Source organism: Adiantum capillus-veneris, chromosome 23 (assembly GCF_014529385.1).
Source record: "Adiantum capillus-veneris isolate H3 chromosome 23, ASM1452938v2, whole genome shotgun sequence".
NCBI classification, from domain to species: domain Eukaryota; kingdom Viridiplantae; phylum Streptophyta; class Polypodiopsida; order Polypodiales; family Pteridaceae; genus Adiantum; species Adiantum capillus-veneris.
Window position 1 is genome coordinate 92,668,367 of NC_140953.1, and position 16,869 is coordinate 92,685,235.

Sequence of the window (16,869 nt, forward strand, 5' to 3'; positions counted from 1 at the left end):
TTTTTCCCAAGGACTCATAGATATCTGCATTCCACCAACAAAAAACTTTGAATCAGTGAAACAAAAAATAGAGAAGGTCAAAGTTAGGCTCATGATTGTATCATACTTCATTGTGTAGGCTACCCCAATGAGATATCCTTGTCTCCCACCACTTGAACCATTTCTCTAGTGACTTGATATTCTCACTTGCAACATTATTTGACCACCATCTTCTAATTGCTTCTGCTTGCTTCATTGCCAGACCCATTGTCCTTGATTTGCGCCAAGTCTCACACATGTCTTTGTGGATACTAAAATTTTCTTTGGCTATATATTTTTTAGTATGTTTTTGTAGACTTTGCTCCCAATGGAAGAGACATGACCTTTCCCTTCCAATCATGATGTTATTTGGCCCTCCATTGAAAATTGTACGCATGGCAGCCCAGTTTGCTCTAGCCTCATCAGCCATAAAGCCTGCAAAGTCTGCTGATGGATAACCTTCTTGAGCCAAAACATCATTAAGAGATCTCCAAAACAAGACTTGTGTGTCTGTATCCTCCTCTTTGGTGTCACAAACCGCTATAACCATCAATCCATTCAAACTAAAGAAAATAACAAATCTTAGCCACAACAAGTCTGCAAATGATGCAATGACAAAATGCTCCAAACCATAAAAAAGTTACCTTTCATCATAGATAGAGCATGACATAGTTGCCCATCCATCTATTCTGTGTGTGTGATCAAAATGCACCCAAGAAGCACTCAAATCTCCATTTCCTCCTCGACGCATGTGATTGACAAGGTCTATACCAGACCCTGGACCTTTTGTTGACATCTTAAAGATGTAGCACTTATCATTTGGGCCACCTTGTCCAGGGAAATGACTCCCATGAAAGTAAGGAAAGCGACATTTTTTCTTCAAAACCATGATGTGGTCAAACCCATCCCCAACAATCGAGTATTGTTGTCTTTTCTCAGTAGCTACCATTACCTTAAATCTATACAAAAAAAGTCAAAAATTGAAATAACCTTATTGCACTGAAAAATCTAAATGTCAAATGTTTTACCTTTCATTCTGAACCAGTGGAATCATTTCTTCCAATATATTTGAGAGCTCTGACTCCCCCATTTTTAATTCATTTGAACCAACAATAGCGTCAACCAATAATTTTCTGGCGACAATCATTTGAACTCTTCTTGGTCCACTGCTTCTATCCACCTTCAAGACACTTGCAACCATCTTTCGTATTCTCTCTATTGTGGCTCTTGACGTACCTGCTTGAACTTCATGCAAGTGATGACCTATGTGAATCATCATTCTTGTAAGCTTTGGATCTCAGGGCAAAATGTAGTACACTTTACAAGAACAAGGACTCTCACAGAAAACAACTTTTTTGCAATAATGACAAGTGATACGAAGGTTTTCGTCTTCACATAGAAGCCCTTTGCTTACTTGCTTATACAAGTAACCATGAAAGAAGGATACATTGAACTTGACGTTGTTCAAATAATACGGGCAAAGAACTCTATGACAAACTAATGAGCCCAAGCAATAACTAAGCCTAACAATACAATTTATGGACATGTTAGTTTTATGCAGCCTTGTCCAAAGATGACCATCAAATTTTTGCTCCATCCCTTCCATCCTCTTACAACCTTCTTCAACGGGGGGTTAGCTCAAATGAAATGTCACCATCATAAACTTGTGGAAGTTAGGTCACCTGTTTGATTTTCTTACTATTGTTTATCAGATGTTGTAGTCTGAAACATGTTTTGCTACCTAAAATCCAAGGGATAATGGAGTTTTTTGTCAAATCATGCACGTCATCATGACCGGAGTCCAATCTTTGTTTTTTATCAACAGGATTTGTTTCCTCTTGCATTGATGGATTTTTTATCTCAAAACAATCTTCTTTTGCACATGGACTGTTGTTGATGCTTGTTATGCCTGGCTTAGCACCAAAATCACTCTCGCCACTATCTGTAATATAGAGCATATCACTAGAATGTTCAATGAAATACTCAGAAGAGAGAGTAGAGTCTAGTAAAAAGTGCTCATTTTCATCAATATCCCACTGTGAAGGGGTTTTGATATACATTTTTTCCAACCCGATGTAAACTATTGCTTTCAAACAGGTAAATTTGTATGTTGGAGGAAGAAGACACTGAAGATAATATCTGCTGAGCAAGAGATTTTTGTGTCGAAGCTCTATCTCTCTAGTGTGAGTCTCTTTTCCAAGTGTCCAAGAGATAGTTACTCTATCCATCTCCATAGCAAGACAATGGAAGCAGCTGCTTGTCTAGACCTAATACAAATTTCTTACCAAAATATAAAACATAATGTTAAAAGAGAGTGCATATATTTTTACTAATGTAATATTCTTCACAGAATCAGTGACTGCCATGTCATAAATGACGACGGCTACAATCATAATTTAATATCCTCTCATGGTTGATTTTTAAATAATACCGACGGCTACAATCATAATTTAATATCCTCTCTCCAATCATAACGTTAGGTAAAAACCATATATTTACGAGGTAAAAGAGACTCGCAATCATTAGACATGCACATCATTCCACAAAATACACCTATTTTCAAGAATATAAACACAAAAACCAAGAGGTTTTTTTTGGATAAGTTTCATAGGTATTACGAAAAAAAATCCACTAGATTTCACAAAAACCTAGGTTTTTTCGACCATCTAAAGTTTGATAATAAAATTAATGAAAAATTACCAAAATACCTCTCTCATTTGTGGAATATCCCAAAATATCCTTCAAATTTTTCATAATTCTCAAAATACCCCTGTTTGTGAGAGTAAATTTATCCAAAGATTAAAAAAATTGTAGCTTTTCATAAGAAGACTGATTGTCAAAAACTAGAATTCAAGATGGTTATTTACGCTTTGGAGATGAATTGCGTCATTATTTTTAGACATAATTCTCTTTTTTTGGGAGGTGAGCACTAAAAACCGGATCTCGATTGTCAAAAATTAATAAAGATAGAAAATCGTGAGCAAGCGTATTTTGGAAAATTTTGAAATTTGAGAGGTATTTTTGGAATTTGCACAAATTAGAAGGGTATTTTGGTTATTTTTCCTCAAATTAAGAAGATCCTCAAGTTTTAAAACCCTAAAATTATTAATAACCCTTAACTTTGCAAAGCTTCTTATCTGTGGAAAAAATGGCGGTGCAGACCAGCGAGCAGACCAAGTACATCACATTTTTTCTCTCCTCCTCCATCTCTCCCTCCACGCCTTCTCCCCACTCATTGAGCACGCTATCCATCTGCGCGCGCGCAGATGGATAGCGTGCTCAATGAGTGGGGAGAAGGCGTGGAGGGAGAGATGGAGGAGGAGATATGCAAGGATGAGAAGTATTTTGAGGAGTGTAATCCATGTGTTCTGCCCAAGCTCTACTTGGTTTGTGAAACTTCGTCCTCTCCGGTGCGAGCACTCTGTCCGTCTACGCGCGCGCGGACAAATAGCGTGCTTGTACACCTGCGTCGTCATCATCAGACCTTGCGTCGTCATCGTCAGACCCTGCATCGTCGTCGTCCCTGCACAGCCAGAGGTTCAGTATCGTGCAGGATATTCGCTGACGCAGGAGATTCCCTGGTGTGGCTGCTGCAGTTTACGCGAGCTCAGGTTTACGCGATGGTTCCATATACAAACCTTGATCAGGTTTCCATTCGAAGCACTGTTTTGGCTTTGAAGACTGTAGATGCTGGGGTGCTAAAGCAAGAGATTCCCTGGCGTGGCGTGCCTTGTACATGGTGAACAGGTTTTAGAATACCAAGCACCGTCCGCAGGTGGGAGTAACTTTTAGACACCACTGATGATGATCAAATGCACCATAGTTTGGGATGGGGCAGAGTTGAGGCTGTAGGTCTTCGGATCAGGAAAAATTTATCTGCACATGTTGCCACCATGCACCCAAAAAAACACAGCAAACATAATGAATTCTGATCCCAGACCATGCATAACTCACAAAGCTCCCAACAGTGCAATGCATTATTCACGAGAGCACGGAGATAAGTGTTTTAACAAGTGCCATGAGAACATGCCACAGCTGGTGACCATAGGTTCTTGATATGTAGATCTTGTAGATAATCTGAGATAGACAATAAGCGCTACACACATGTAGCAAGCCATTTCTTTTGATGTAGATGTGCTATATAATTCAGTATTGCACATGCAGACACATTCATGTATGGTCTCTCTTGTTTCTTTGAGCTTGTGTCGCCTCTTAGCGTTGTAATCAGTAGTGCTGAATTTACGAGGGATAAAAGATGCACTAGTGTGTACCATGTACCATCGGCCTTATCACCGCATGTGCCAGTGCGTCCTCCACTCTCAACAGCGAGTAGCTACTTCACCATGCCAGCAGCAACACCAGCTTGTTGCACTTTCAAACAAGGAATTTCGTTACAACCGGTGGGCTCACTATTTCATCTTGCCTTCCCACCTTCACAGAGTGATACCTTGATGCCTCCTCCTTACCCTTTGGAATATTGCAAAGGAAAACCAAAAAGAACCTCCCACCCGGCCTACCCACTACACCAACTTATGGTTGGGATTCTAACTTGCACTTCATGTTCTAATAATCCAAACCCATTTAGCCTAAAGTTAAGTCCTATTATGAAGCTATTTATAACTTCCATATACACTCAGCCCTTAGAAATACAGTAACTTTTAATAGTAATCCATCTCAAGAACCACATAGTACCATGCAAGCTCCACTCTCTACCACCCTGCTGCTCTTTAATTTTCTTGGATTTTGGCAATCTAGGTAAGTATTTTTCATCAACAAACTCAAATTTCTCTCAACTTTGGCCGTACATTTGTCACCTGTAAGCTTTGAGCGTTGGTTATAGGATGTATGCCCCCTCTACTTTGCTTAAAATAAAAATGTCAAGGAAAATTTACTCTGGCAGTGCAATGCATTGAAAAAGGCTGGCAATGGATGGAAAGCCTTTCCTCGATTGCATTCAGTCGAACAATTTGTTCAACACATAACTAGAAATTCCGTATTAATGCTTTTCTGTTAGCCTTGGTTGGCATTCTTGTTGCACCCTAGTTTTCGCAATTTCTAGAGGTTATGGGTTTTAGGTGTTTTCATGTCATGGGTCGTAGCAGGGCAATGTCGTTTGAGCACAAGATCTGATTAAGGGTTCAAAGCATGACATTGCCATGGCCAATGTATGCTTAATCATTAAGCCACAGGAGCACTGCAAGCCACTTAATCCATAATTAAGAGGTGATTAGCAAAGTCGTTCCATTTCTCAAAATCATGGCATGCTTAGTCGCAAGTTATTGGAGGCCAAAACAAATTAGTGTCTTTTGATGTTTCTCAAGGTATGTATATGAGTATACGGTACCTCAAGTCCACTTCAAAATCTTAATGGAGAATTGTTCCACTGAGAAAATTTTGGTGCTAGTTATTGGTTTTGACATGTTGCTATTTGGTTATTGGTTTTGACAGGTTTTGGCGTGCAGTTTTTATGCCTTGAAACCATCTTGAAGGTTCATTTTTATCAGGTATTTATCTTATGTTCATTTTTTAGCAGAAGGTCAAGCTTTTCTTCTTCTTCTTTGTCCTTTGGTATTTATATATTTGTTATGGTTTTTTTGCATTTATAGTATTTTAAGAGAGAGTTAGTAATTGTAAACAAAGTCTTGATTATGTTATTTATTTTCTTTATAGAGATTTAAGATATTTACCATGGCTCCTAAACGCTCCATGAGAAAACGAGAAGCGAAATGTTCAGGGGGTATGACTCTACGGTCTGGGACTCTTCAAGGAAGGCAAGTTACACTTGAGGATGGTTCCTCAAGGATTCTACCAATGAGTCCGTCAAAGAAGTCTGTGAAAAGAAGAAATCAATGTGTGTATGTTGATGATGAAGCGTGGTCCTTGGACAGGTCTATAGATGGAGCTTCTAATAGCACTGCTATCACTCCAAATACTGTTGGTCCATCTTTTGCTCCCACTCCACAAACTACTCACACAAAGAACAATAACCAGGATGAAGAAGACGACTTTTCAAAGCATGACAGGGTTTTTGGGGAGAATGTGTCTCTAGGGTTGATGAATGAAGTCATAAGTCAATTTCATATCAAAAGAAAGTCAGAACCCCCTTTTGTTCCCTTACGTAGATTAATAGCTACAGATGCTGTTCGATGTGCAATTTCGGATGCACCTTGGTTGACATCCACGTTCGATAGGGTTGGCTATGTCTCTTCAATGGGTTCTTTTATTGTTTCACTTAAAGGACGACATGGAGAAACAAAACATTTGACAGAGGACACGATTGAGAAGTGGGATCCAATATGGCAAAGACTCAATGTAGAATTTGAAAAGAATCTTGTGGGTGATTGGGTAGATCTTCGAGGCAAACTGTTTTTTGTGTGGGATGGTAACCACAGGTTAAAAACTTGGATGCGACGAATTGAAGAAGGCAAGTGCTTCTTTTCTCTTGTGTTTGAGTTTGAATATGCATTGTTGTACTTGAAAATTTATTTTGGATGATGTTTCTTTTGTAGAGCACTCTGGGGATGAAAAATATCATGTGCAAGTTCGTTGTGAATTTATTGAGATAGATAAAAAGAAGGAAGCAGAGTTGATTTTGAGTCTTGATACAACAAACGAGTAAGAATTATATGGATTATTGTTGCTCAATTCTCTGGTTGTAATGTGCTTTTTCATTTGATTATCCGTCAACTCTTGCTTTTAGAATCTCGCGGGCAATAGCTCCACCCAACTTGGCACATGAAGTATTTATGTTTCAAAAGTTTGGTATAGCAAACAAGTCGAGCATAATGGAATATCTCACTCCTGAGCAGAGATCTTGGATGGAGGTTGACATTAAATTGGAGGCAAGACATAACCAATGGATTGTGCCATGGTACTCAATGCCATGCATTTTGATTGCTCAACTTGTTTGGAAGGTATGTCATGATGCTCAACTTGTTTGGGATAATAAATACATTTCTTAAAAAAATTTAAATTGCAAGTACTTTGAGAATGAGTATGTCTTCAACTACTTTACTTTGAAGGTGCCTTAGTTGAAGGTTACAAGTTATGCATGACTCCATATTTTGAAATAAGCCTTTAATTTTCATGTGGGAAGTCTATTCAAATTATGGATTGGGTTACGATTTGTATAATGCCCTAAATTCCCACGTGGGAAGCCTTTGTAGAGGTGGCAAGTTATGGATGGAATTTTGGCTTGAAATATGCTTTGAATTCCCATGTGGGAAGCCTTTGCAGAGGTGGCAAGTTATGGATGGCATTTTGGCTTGAAATATGCCTCGAATTCCCATGTGGGAAGCCTTTGCAGAGGTGGCAATTTATGGGCGAATTTTGGCTTGAAATATGCCTTGAATTCCCATGTGGGAAGCCTTTGCAGAGGTGGAAAGTTATGGGTGAATTTTGGCTTGAAATATTCCTTGAATTCCCATGTGGGAAGCCTTTGCAGAGGTGGCAAGTTATGGGTGAATTTTGGCTTGAAATATGCCTTGAATTCTCATGTGGGAAGCCTTTGCATAGGTGGAAAGTTATGGATGAATTTTGGCTTGAAATATGCCTTGAATTCCCATGTGGGAAGCTTTTGCGGCGGTGGCAAGATATGGAGGGAGTGATGGTTTGAAATATACCTTGAATTCCTGCATGGGAAGCTTATGTGCAGTCATGGATTTGTTTGTGTTGTGTTGCTAATGGCTCATGAAAACATTGCCAAATAATTGTTTTGTTTTGAAGGGGAGATGGGAGTCCTTTTGGCTGATGAAAAGAGAAGGCTTAGAACTTTAGGTCTTCTTGGGGAGGATTTAAAAAAGAAGATGAATGAAGCTTTAAAGAAGGAAGAAGAAAAAATGAGGGATAGCGGATATAAGTACCTTTCTATTGCAAATCCTGCACATGGTGAAGAGTTTTTTACTATGCTATTTGACAAGGATTGGCATGACAAAACAATGGTAGGGATCACTCGTGATAAATTATACAGCTTGTGCGCCGCAAAGATCACAATAGAGAGGTATGTTTTATTTCATCTTAAGCTTTGATTTATTATTTTTATGTGCAATGTAATTAGTAACATTAATTTTTGGATCAACGATTGTAATTCAATAGACGCAAAGAACTTCTTCACATGATGATTTTGACCAAAGTTAAGGACTCCAAAGGAGGTCATTTTGCAGACTATAAGAAACTTAGAGCTTACATGAGGCAAGAGACCTATTGGCAAGGAATGTTTGGTGAAGCTACAATTATTATTGCTAAGTTTGAGGTGGAGGGTCCTTTGTTGCCAAAAACATTTGAGGCCTTCTTTAAGGCATCTAGGAATACACATGTTTCATTGGCTTATACTCATGTTATGGCAAACATGAAGAGTGCTTCAGATTATGCCTCTTTACCCGAAGTGTTGCATGCAAGCAAACTTCTTGTGTACAGGTATTGGATTTCTTGAATACTAATTTCGTTTCATGATGATGTATTTTATTGTCTCATTTTTATATTGAATTTTCATTTAGATGGCTATTGAACTGTATGCGGCTAAAGATGATAGAGTCTATGCCGGAGGATGTACAAGAATGGTTAGATAAAGAGGACGAGAATACTATGTTCTCGTCAACACTCTTGGAAAAGGGTATTACACCTTGGGAGTGCTCTCACTGTCCATGGTGGTTGGAGTATCCCCTAGGTGTTATCCCAAAGAGCGAGCAAGAGAGTCATGCTCGTAAATGAACTACAATCTCTTGTACGAAGTACTATATTTTAGTTAAAATAGAATTTTGTTGATCTTTTTATTTTTGTGAACTTTTGTATGGAAAGGTTTTTTGGAAGAGAGTCCCATCTCTAATGACGGTGTAATCTCACCCCAAGCTACATACATTGAGCCATCCACCAAGCCACTCTCACGTGCAAGAAAAGGTAAAAAAAGTATAGAAAAAACCCCCCAATGTGTGCATATAGATGTTGATGTTGAGGAGGAGAGCTTTCCAACTTCTCTTCTACCAAAAAGATCCACCTTAGCATCAAAGTCTTGCTTCTCCGAGACTATTATGAGTCGTTCTCTAAATGAGCGGATGCCAACAAAACGTACCACAGGTAGACGTTCTTTGCTTGTTTATTTGCTTTTTATTACTCTAATTAATTATTGCTTGCATTAACCATTGACATGTCCTATGGTTTTCTAAGCATTCTTTGAGATTCTAAGCAATTGAAAATTGCATTTTCATGTTTAGGAGAGGAGTTTATTACATGTGTGGATGCTTTGTTATTAGATGTGGAAGCAATTGATGACCTAGCATGGCATAGGTAAGACTTACATATTTCTCTAAAAAGTTATATTACCATAATGTATTCTTACCATAATCATTTGTTTTGTGTTAGTATTGAAATGTGGTTCAAGAAAACACGAATCTATGATGGGCGAGAGTATGCATAAAAGGAGGAAATCTCCCAATATGTGGCAAGATTGATCTTTGCAGACTTCCCTACGTCCATGTTAGTTGATGGTATTCACAATCACACTATAGGTGAACTTTTTTTATGTCATTTGGGAGGCTTCGTGCTCGTTATAGAATGCATATATGTTATGATGTAATTTTTCATTTTAACTTTCTTGTGTAGGTAATGTAAAAGTTGTTCCTGAGTGGAACCACTTTTCCACTGCCTTGGCAATTGGTGTCATGGAAATTGCTGATGTTCACTTGGCAGACGAGGGTTTCTTGGTGACTTTGTCTCTTGCACAACATTTGGGAGATCTTTTCATGCAAGCTAATAGATTTAGTTTGTAGCTCCATCGCTCGTGGACTTTGATGTTTGATGGGGGATATTTACACCTAGAGACTGGTGAGCAGGTGAGGTTGCCTTCTCTATCTAAAGCTTGCGTATGAATTTAGAGTTCTTCTTATTAAGTGATTTGTTCTCTCCTTTCATAGGTGATGGATCTCACTCTTGGTCTATTTTATCGTAAGAATGCTCAAAGCATTACATCTCATTATGATAGAAAGGCTATGGAGGATGTTTCTCCTGAGTTCTTTCCGGCCTCAAGAAGCTACCTCAGAGAGTCTCCTCCTCGTTCATGTAATGATTATACAAGTTTAGATGGAGATTTGATTTGAGGGGGAGCAGAGCGTACCGAGACTTTTTACAGGTAACTTTCTAGCCATGAACTCTTGTGAATTAGGACACACATCTTGATAGTTCTATGAAATCTCTTGTCGTTAAACTTTGATTATTACGTTTAACACAGTTGGATGCTAGAAACATTCACATATGAGGACGACCATGTTATGGACATCTTTGCCGGGTGTGGTGGTTTGGGGCTTGCTTGCAAAAAGGAGATACGTCACTGTCTAATGTTAGAGGGTGATTTGTTTGTCTTCTCTGAGTGTTTAGAGAAGAAAGTTTGTGGTCCTCCTCTTGAGGAGGAAAACTAGTAGATTAGCTACTTCCATTGGTGGACAATTATTTTTGTGACTTGACTCTATGTATTGTTTGAGATAGTATTTTTTTAATGCAACAACGAGCAACATATGGAGATTGTGGGTTTTTCCCTTATCCCCACAAGGGTTTTTTCATCCACAATCATGGTGCCTTGACTTGAAAATCGAGGCTCAATCTATATGTTGTTCAATTATGGGGAAAATGTTGTGTTTCTCATGTCATTATCTTGTTCTTGTTGTTCTTATTGGGGTTAGGGTAATGCAAGCAAATGCCTACTCAATAATCATCATGTGTGTGTGATGGGGGGTCTCTCTTATTCTCTCTAATTGCTTATAGCATGAACAAGATAAAGACTCATTACTAGAGTAGACTTCAATTTTCCTCATACCAAAAATTCAAAGATTTCACTTTGTTCTCTCTCTCTCTCTCTCTCTCATATTCTCTCTAATTGCTTGTAGAGAAAACAAGATAGAGACTTGTTGCCAGGGTAGACTTCAACTTATCTCATGCAAGAAATTTAAATATTTCACTTTGCTCTCTCTCTCTCTCTCTCTCTCTCTCTCTCTCTCTCTCTCTACTTGACTTATAATGCGAGCAAGATAAAGACTCGTTGTGCTAGAGTAGACTTCAACTTACCTCATGCCAAAAATTCAAATATTTTACTTTGTACTAAAATTCTTGTGGATCATAAACATAGACTTTGTGATGATCTTTCTTATAAATACTACGTATATGACATTGCAGTATCAATATATTGACATTGATATGGTTACTTTTTTTTACATCAAATCTATGTTGTATTACGATGGCCCTTAATTGTGTCACAAACATGTAGAGCACAAATTTTTTACTATGCACTTTATCAACCTAGTTCAAAAGCTATATACCTTAGTATGTGCAAAAGGTTACATCTGATTTTTTCTACCACAAAAAGCTCTAACTTTGTAGAGAAATCTCTAAATGAAAAGCTCCTATATTTAATATCCTCCAAGTCTAGCAAGTGCAAATACAAACAAAAGATTCTTCTTGATCCCATGTACCTACAATGCATCAAAAGTGTTAAAAAACTATCATTTGTAGCAGTAAGCATTCCAACTCCCTAAACCGGATAAGAGGCATTGTTGGCACAAGTGACAATATTCCCATGAGGGACAAACTCAAGAGAGGTAAACAAATCACTATGTGAGGTAATGTGCTTTGTAGCACCACTGTCAAAAAATCACACATGTGAATCTGCAACAGTTGACATGCATGCATCATGGACAATATGATCATAAGTACACTCTGCACTAAAAGCCCACTCTGCATCTACATCAACATCACAATCTCCTTTCAGAGAAGACTCTACAATAGCTGCACTTGTATTGGACTCTATAGTTGATCCAATCTCTTTCTTCTTGGCCTCTTTTGGCTTCAATTTTGGACATTTCTTAATCAACTACAAGTAATCATTAACTTTACAATAATGGAAACACATCTTCTTTTTGCCCTTATCACTAGAATTCCCAGACAAAGTGTTTCTAGAAGAAGCATTAGGAACATGAGATTTTCCACTCGTAGAAGAACCATGAGAAGTGGTTACATTGCTGTTGCCACCTTTTCTTTAAGCAACAATAAAAGCATGTTCAACTACATGCTGCCCTTTTTTTTTGTGGAAAGTGCCTCTTGCAAGAACAATGTGCATAATGTATCAAAATTGACAGCTTCAGGATTTCCTTGGGTCATAAGTCTCCAAGTACTAGCAAAAGTCTGGTAAGAATCTGGAAAAGCATCAAGAACAATATGCACAAGGGAACTGTCAGAAATGACTTCGCCTACAGAAATAAGTTTCTCATTGATATCCTTGACACCAGTAAGGAAAGTTTCCATCTCATCTTCCTCATGCATAATCTTCGACTCCAACTCTTTACGTAGCAAATGCAATTTTAGCCTCATTGCGACTTGCATAAAGACCAGCTAGAATATCCCAAGCCTGTTTTGCAGATTTTACTTAACGAATATGAGGATTAATAGTGTGTTTTCATAGAAAACCCAATCAAACCATGAGCCTACTCATCTTTTACATCCCAACAAACTTGCTCAACCGTAGGCAAAACAACTAATTTGGCAACAACAATCCTACCACCAAAACCTAAACATCCTCAAAATTGCCTACATCCTCTTGACTAGGATGTACATCAATGTCCTGCACAATATTACAAACGCCCTTTGACATAAGGACATATTGCATCATATAAGCCCACATAGGGTTATTGTCCCATCCAATCTATCCTCAACAGCAAACATTTTGAACACATCTGTGTTGTTGTCAGCCATGGTAAATGTTGCACGTGATGTGAAAAACGGCCCGAAAAGAGGAGAAACAAAGCGGAACAACACGTGCTATATAGCACAAATCGTAGAAGACTGTAAGGGACATGTTATGCAAAAAATGGCACTCAAATGACAAAATAGCTTGTGCAGTACTGCATGTAGTGGAATCGGAGGCCTAAACGAGCCCAAATGAAAATTTTGAGCAAAGAAAGCTTTACGAGCTTTTATAAATTATGTGTTGACCTACTGATGCTTGCCAAAGCTCACACAAACCAAAGAAAGTGAGCAAGCGTGTGCTAGAGCTACTGGGAACTAAGCTCGGGAGGATGCAACCTACTCCGATTTCAATTGTTGGAATTAGGGTTGCAAGGAAACACACATAGCTTGGAGAAGACAAAGGAATCTCAAGCCACACAACAGGGGGTGTATTACTTAGTGTGCAATGGAAATATAAGATAGCCCTAGAGTGATGGGCGTATATACAATGCACGAGGGAAAAAGCCTCCTAGTGAGGGAAAGAATGCTCCGGAAGTCCTAAGTGTGTTCGCACACATCAATACCACAAGTATATGGTAACACAGGCATGCACGATGTGCGGCGATGGTGTGATCATTTGATGGACAGCATTTCGATAACGAAGGCTTCTTTACGCTCTCAATATGACAAAAAAACATTGACAATGTTATTTTGATGATCAACGAAATTGATTCTTCTTATGATAGGCTCTACGCACAAGGTACATACTCTAAGAAGCACGGGGGAAAGTTTATCCCACCTCCAACGTAGTCAAGCTAGGAGCTTTTCTTTTATATGCAAGAGAATATGATTCTCTCTCATCTAGTTTGCATGTTGTATTGACTTTTTCATCTCATTTAAGTTGTTGTTTAATCTCAAGGAGTTCTTTGAGCTGTTTATGTATGCACTTAATGTGTTACACACGTTACATATGATGATTTCTTCTAAAGTAGACATGTCTAGCCTAACTTTCAAGAAACTTGTTCATGTAATAACATGACTCTTCAGTATCTTTTTTGGTGATTAATTATCATGTTCACATGTATTTGTGCTAATAATTAATCACTTCATAAGTGAGATAGTCTCAATGTAGGCATTTTCTTATTTCCATTAGAGATCTCTTATTATTTATATGCTAGTCATATTTTGGGAAAACCTCATACGAGTAGTTTTTTTGGGATACTAAGAATATTTATCCTTTTTACATGAGATGATATGATTGTTTCAATGATCTAGATGTGAATAAGATTCCAACTTGAGTGGATCTATTATTTAGTTTATAGAATTGGTTGTGTCTGTATTAGTAGTATAGCTTGTACAACCAAGCTTGTGAATAAAAAACTACTAATTAAGTAGTGATTGTCACTTATTTGACCTGTGACACTTGGGCTTTCAAGGAAAGAAGTTCTAAGCTATCAAGATGCATCATATGAGAGCTCAACAATAGTTTCTTGGCTCCAAGTTAGCTTTACTAATCGGCTTACAATCACTTCTGGTAGCAAGGATGCCTATGATGGTCCACATCTACATAGAGGTTTAATTAGTATGACTTTGTACAATGTATGACCTTAGAGTCACCTACATCAGCGCAATGCCGACAAAGGGTTTTTGGTTTCCAAGACAAGACTAGACCAATGGGTCTTTCAAAAAAATTACTCTCATATGATTCTCTTAAGTCTTTATGTATACTAATGTTTCTATTTAGTGCATGTTTTTAGGTCAAGGTGTAACTTAATAAATACACGCCTGGCTATAGAACTTCTCTTGATGTAGGCGACATGGTGATGCATAGCTACATAGTAGCATTTACAAGAAAGATTAGAGGTTGGCATACAAGGTCCCTTCTCTACTAATTTTCCTTATGATGGAATTGAGGGTTTACTCCAAGTTATATATGCTCTTTAGTGGTCCACTCTATTGAGAAGATCACATGCCGACAAGGTGGGGATCCTTCTTTGGCACATATTGTAAGTTACACAGTGTACAACAAGTCATGGAACTCAAGGAGTTTAATTTAGCTAGTGTAGAGCAAGGTTTATGAGGGCCCCTCTCACTTCTATTGTTAAGTGCTTCAAGTTACATCCACATACACGTACTTCATGTACTTGATGTATGTCACATTTATTGAGATCACTGTTTGAGACATATTCCACATGTGGAGAATATGACAGTTTGGGACTGGCAATCATTATCTTTTTCTTAATTATGATGATACAGGAAGTTTGATGATCAGAAGAAGCTTCAACATGATAAATATAAGAAGTTTAGTGATTAGAAATGCTAGCAAGTTCCTTTCACAAAGGTGATGTAGTATACGTATGTGTTCGATAACATTCAAAAAGTCTGAAAACTTGTCATACACCTAAGTTATCTCCTAAATATTGTGGTTGTGAAGCCAAGGGACAAGACACACATGTGGTATAGGAGTTCTATATATAGTTAGGGCCAATGGCTATATATAGCATGGTTGGATGTAGAAGAGCATGTGGCTGTCCCCAATCTCTTATGCTAGTTTAAGAGCTCATAAAGGGAGAGGGGCAACATGTTGATGTGTGGAGGGCTTGGCATGTGTGAAGTTTTTCACACCTCTCTCTCTTTGTCTCTTTAGAGAATTGAATAAACTTTACAAAGCCTAGTTATCTTATCTATAAGCACCCATATCTAGCCATCACCTCGTATGGTGGTTGGTAGACCCACAATAAATCTCATAGAGATACTGCACCCTGGTGAAAAATGCTTCATAAGCTATCAATTTCATGAATTTGAATGCCACTCCAAATTCAGCTTTGCTAAACAGTAGAGCCCATAACAACTAGTGTGCATGCTTTAGCAAAAACTAATCCAAGTTTGCATGCCACTCTAAATGCTCCTTCGCTAAACACTAGGGCCCATAACACCTAGTGTGCATGCTTTTAGCAAAAAAGGATCCAAACCTTCATTTTCATGACTATAGTAGTTGCTAATTCTTAAGGTGGATGTTATTCTCATAGCAGACATGGAAGAGGAGGAAATGAAATGTCTAAATGACTCTATGAAAAGAAAGTAATTACTTCCCACCGCAATCACTTGAAAGCCTTTCTAAAACATTTGGACCGTAATAAACTATGAAAATGAATCACATCTAGGTACCAACAATGAAACATTATCATTGAAAGAATATGGCCTTACTATATGCGTAAACAAACAAACATTAATGTTGTTTAATAATGCTTGCAACCTAAACATGTCTTACTTTGTATCCGACAGTTTTTTGCCACTGAAATTGTTCTTGATACTACATGCTCAAAATGTTTTAATAAACAGATTTGACCAACACCCAGGGACTTTGTCCTCACGACACATGATTGGAAAAATAGGCACCAATGTTTGTGCTAGAGACTCATATTCTTCTCATGTGGAACATGTCTCATACAGTGATATCAAGAAATGTGACAAATGTCAAGTACATGATGTACTTGTGTGTGGAGTTAACTATAAACACTCAGAGACATGAGTGAGAGGGACCCTCATAAACCTTGCTCCACATTGGATTAAACTAAACCCCATGAGTTCCTAGACCATGCTGAACACCATGTGACTAACAACATGTGCCAAATAAAACCATACCATGTAGGCCTATAACTCTTCCAATAGGGAGTGGACCCTTGAGTGTATCACGATGAACAATTAAGAGAGACAGTAACATGTTGTAGAAATGATACTTGGTACACTAATTCTGAACCTACATTACCTTCTCATGTGTCTCAAGAGTTAAGCTGATGGAAGCATGGCAACACATGCATCCCAATTGTAGAGCTCAACCAAAGTAGACTTAAAAAACAAAGAAAACCAAAGTGTATGCTTATTATGAGGTGAAAAGTAAAGGCCCAATATTCGCTTGACCTGTTAAATACTAAAAGTAGAGATTAGTGAAGATAATTTTTTCTTTTGATAATCTTGTGTGTTGCCTTGGAAATCAAAACCCCTTGATTAGATTTTGCAAATCCAAACCCCTTGGTTAGATTTTGCAAGTAAACTTATTAAGCCATTATATACCCAAGACTAACATATGCTACCATGCTACCGATAATGATTGCAAGCAACTTGGAGAAGTTAACTTAGCTAGGA

The 16,869-nt window shown here is 38.0% G+C and overlaps 1 pseudogene; it reads left to right on the forward strand.

The window, feature by feature from the left end:
• The first annotated feature begins 3,284 nt into the window (after positions 1-3,284).
• Positions 3,285-10,427, forward strand: LOC147428179 (uncharacterized; annotated as a pseudogene).
• The last annotated feature ends 6,442 nt before the right edge of the window (positions 10,428-16,869 follow it).